The 4715-nt window shown below is 38.6% G+C and overlaps 1 pseudogene; it reads left to right on the forward strand.

The window, feature by feature from the left end:
* LOC102841185 overlaps positions 1 to 850 on the forward strand; it is a 30678-nt pseudogene extending 29828 nt beyond the window's left edge.
* The last annotated feature ends 3865 nt before the right edge of the window (positions 851 to 4715 follow it).

Consider the following 4715-nt stretch of genomic DNA (forward strand, 5'->3'; position numbering starts at 1 on the left):
CAAAGTCAAATGGTCCAATGAAATGTGCAAAAACTTAGAGTTAGAAAACCAACAGGAAAGAGCACACTCAGCATTTCTCAAACTGAGATAACTAAAGAAAAAAATTCAAGCCTTGAATTATTGAAGGATTCTATGGGCAAAATATTCAATGAAGCAGAGTATCAAAAGAAGATGGAAGGAATACACAGAGTCACTGAACCAAAAGTAAATTGTTGACTTTCAATCATATCAAGAGACAGCATGATCAAGAGTCATTGGGGTCAGACATTTGGAGCAATTCTAGAGATGGGGGAGGCCCCCCTGGGTGAAGGAATCTGCAGCTGAAAGCCGGATCCCACCATGGGTTTTGTTTCTGAGTGATGCTCTCATACTCATTGACTTACAGATGACAGCCAACAATTTATTTATTTGATTGTAATGTAGTTTGTCTGCACTGCAGGGAGTAGCACTGCACGAAGCAAGCCTTGATCCCCAAGGAAGAGGAGTACAAGCTGATGTATGGGATGCTCTTCTTTATTGGAGATGTATGGGATGCTCTTCTTTATTGGATTGTTTGTTTGCAAGATGTCCCTGCTAGACATGAAAGACAGCTTCTTGGCTTTCCAAACCAGCCGTTACAAACTCTATTACTATGAAACGTCCACTAAAATCAAGGTTGACATGAATACTAACTTGGGCATGGAACGCATCCAGGATGTGTTGCACCACATCTACAGTGCACTGTACATAGAATTGGTAGTAAAAATCCTCTGTACCATTTGGGTCAACTGTGCAGAGTGAGCTCTTCTGCTCCGGACTGGACTCCTATGTCTGATTTCTGCACTTCTTCTCCACCCGAGCTGGCTCATGAAAGCAACCCCTCACCCTGAGAAGAATCCATATCTGCCTGGGAACTTTCCTAAAATGTCATCTAAAGACCCCACTGGAAGCCACCCCAGTCCCCTCCCCTCAGAACCCTCCTGGGGCAACAGCTTAAGCTTCTTTCTCTGGTGCCCTCTCAGCCACAGAAATGTCCTTTGTCCTGAAGAGTTTTTATCTTCTCCCTTAATGGTCCTGCAAGAGACACACAATAAACTTTTTGTCATCCTCAAAAAAAAAAAAAAAAAGTCAATGGTACTGAAGGAAGAAGTCCAAGGTGCACTGAAAGCATTGGCAAAGAACAAGGCTCTGGGAATTGATGAAATATACATTGAAAATTTTCAACAAACTAATGCTGCACTGGAGACACTCACTCATCTATGCCAAGTAATATGGAAGACAGCCACCTGGCAACTGATTGGAAGAAAACCATATGTGAGCCATTCCAAAGAGAGATGGCCCAAGGGAATGTAGATGTAATTGTTGTTGTTGTTGTGAAGTGCCATCGAGTCAGTTCTGACCCATAGTGATCCTGTGTAGGGTATCTGAGGAGAAGCTGGTGATCTTGAACTGCTGACCTTGCGGTTCAAATGGATTTGCAGTCTGGCACATTAACCCACAGCTCCACACCAGGACTCCCAGATATCATCAGACAACATCATTAATATCACATTGGCTAAAGTCAATTCAAAATCTACTAAAACAGTAAATTGACAGGCAACTTCAAGAGGTTCAAACTTGATCTAAGCAAGAACATGGAATATCAATGCTGGCATTAGATGGAGGAAAGCAGAAAACAACAGAAAGATATTTACTTGTATTTTATTGACTACACAAAGGCTTTTGACAATGTTGATCATGATAAGCTATGGACAACATTGAGAAAAATGGGTATTCCCGAGCACCTAATTGTACTCAATAAGAGCCTGTCCAAACACCAAGAGGGAGTCGTTCAAACAGAACAAGAACCACTGAACGGTTTAAAATCAGGAAAGGTGTGTGCCAGGATTATATTCTTTCACCATACTTATTCAATCTCTATTCTGAGCAAATAATCAAGGAAGCTGGATTTTATGAAGAAGAGTATAGCATCAGGATTAGAGGAAGATTCATTGACAATCAACAATATACAGATTACAAAACCTTGCTTGCTGAAATCAAAGAGGACTTAAAATACTCATGAAGATCAAAGACTACAAACTTCAGTATTGGTTGTACTTCAATGTAAAGGAAACAAAAATCCTCACTACTAAACCAGTAAATAATATCATGATAAATGGAGAAAAGATTGAAGTTATCAAATATTTCATTTTGCTTAGATCCACTATTAACACTCATGGAGACTTGTTGTTGTTAAGTGTTGTTGAGTTGCTTCTGACCCATAGCAACCCTGTATAGGGTTTCCGAAGATCAGATGGTGAGTTTGACCTCTGAACCTGCAGTTCAAACCAACTTTACAGTCCAGCACATTAACCTACAGTGCCACATCAGGACTCCAGCATTCAATAAACCAGAGGATATATTGCATTAGGCAAATCTGTTGCACATGACCTTTGTAATGTATTCAAGAGCAAAGATGTCACTTTGAGTACTAACGTGTGCCTTACCCAAGTTATGGTATTTTTCAGTAGCCTTATATTCATGTGAATGTTGGACAATGAATAAGGAAAACTATAAGAATTGATGCATTTGAGTTATGGTGTTGGAGAAGAGTATTAAGAATACCATGTACTGGCAGAAGAACAAACAAATTTGTGTTGTAAGAAGTACAACCAGAAAGTTCCTTAGAAACCAGGATGGCAAGACTTTGTCTCTCATATTTTGGACATGTTATCCCTGGAGATAACATCATACTTGGTAAAGTGGAGGGGCAGTGACAAAGAGGAAGTTCCCAATGAAATGGATTGGCACAATGGCAGCAGCAATTGGTTAAAGTATAACAATGATTGTGAGATTAGCATAGAACTCAGCAATGTTCTGTTTGGTTTTGCAAAGGGTTACTATGAGTCAGAACTGACTCTATGGCACGTAACAACAACAACAAATTACAATATAACATGGACATATCTTGCTTTGCATGCTATTTTATAAGATTTGGATTATATACAGGAGGAAAACCAGTAAAATATATCTTTGAATATACACACTGGGCACCAAAATGTTCATGGAAACTTCCATTATTTTTTTATTTTACCACAAAGAAGTGTAATTTCATTTTGTTTTCCTGCAGGTTAGTGTTACTTCAGCCTTTAAGGGCTCAATTCTTACATGGTCTTTGGTGGCAGTTGTGGGGCAGCACCTGTAGGTCTAAATCAGGGTGGGGGTGTTCGGTCCTTCCAGGCTTCACAAGAATGGTTCATGACCACCTTGCTGTGAATAGCACAGCTCACACAAGAATGGAGTTTCATATACAGCCTGGGAAGCGTGTATGCATGGAAGACACTCCCTTTGGAAATATCCCTGAGGGCTATGGCCTCTACTAGGTTTCAAATTACAAACTTCTTAATGGCCTTGTCTTTGGGCACACAGTGGGTACAGTTCATGCAGTGAATAGGCTGCACTTGGCCACAACCTTTTATGTCACAACCATTGTTTCTCCTTTTCTTTGTTAATTTGGAAATGAGGACCCGAGAGAGCCTCCATTATTTTTTTATTCCATTTTTTCATAAATATTTTGAAGCCCACTCATATAGACAGATTCATTTCAAGGAAAAGGCTCACAAAATTGTGAAAAAAAATGTGAATGCTGGCAAGTCCCAAATCTGTGGGTCAGGGGGCAAGCTGGAGCCATTGACTGATTTATGGGGTTGTGGGGACTAGCAAATGAAAAACAAAAACAAAAACAAAAACAAAAAACAACCCTGCAGATCAAACTTCGGAAGACTTATGTCCCATGACCTAGAGGTCAAGCAAGAAGAAGAGTACAGGGTCAACAAAAAGAGGGAGCTTTGCCAAAACATCCATTTATGCAGTGGGTCAGGTCACATCCCCTATGAAGTCCCCATTTCAATTTATCATCAAATCTGATCAGATCACAACATAGAAAGTGATTACATTATATTACATTAAGGAAGTGCAACCATTCTAATTTTTTCCACAACTACTCAGAAGTAAAGTTTAGCCAAGTTGACACATAGTATGAACTATACAACTGTCTTAGTGAAACTCTTAAGAACACTTAAAATTATATGTTGTATGGGCTGTGGTGAAGGTTTCAGATTAAGCATTACTTAGAATTTTAAATTATTTTGCTACTTTCAAACTCTCAAAATGGAAAAGTACAAAAACAAAATCAAACAACTAAAACCCCTTGAATGCAAAAAAGTGTAATAATAAATATTCAATAAAAAGACTAAACAAATAATAAGTTTGAATTAAACTTGGCAGGATATGATGAGTGGGATATAAGAGACAGCTTACTTTCAATATATTTTGTACTATTATGGAATCAGTTATCAAAGATATGATGAAACTAATTTTCCTTAAATTATTTAGAAATTAGCTGAAAATATTTACCAGTTCAAAAGGACACCTTTGCACATGTAAAGGAAGGACCACTGTAACTAAAGACAGTGGAACAACTGTCATATAATTAGAATGGATAAAACTGTACCTGTGGTCGCCCTACCATCAGAAAAAGATTAGGTGTATGTCTGGAGTCTCTCAGTATAGAACAATTGCAGGATCTTGAATATGCCACAGCAGGAACTTCATATTTCTATCAAATACAGAAGAACGATATTCCTCTGTAATCCATGTTCATGAATTCCCAACATTTCCCAAGGTCTGGACCTTCAGGGTCTTCTCTGTAGGTTACAGAACCAGACAGCTATTTCATATTTCATATAATATCTTAC

This window comes from Chrysochloris asiatica, unplaced genomic scaffold, assembly GCF_000296735.1.
Source record: "Chrysochloris asiatica unplaced genomic scaffold, ChrAsi1.0 scaffold00033, whole genome shotgun sequence".
NCBI lineage: Eukaryota > Metazoa > Chordata > Mammalia > Afrosoricida > Chrysochloridae > Chrysochloris > Chrysochloris asiatica.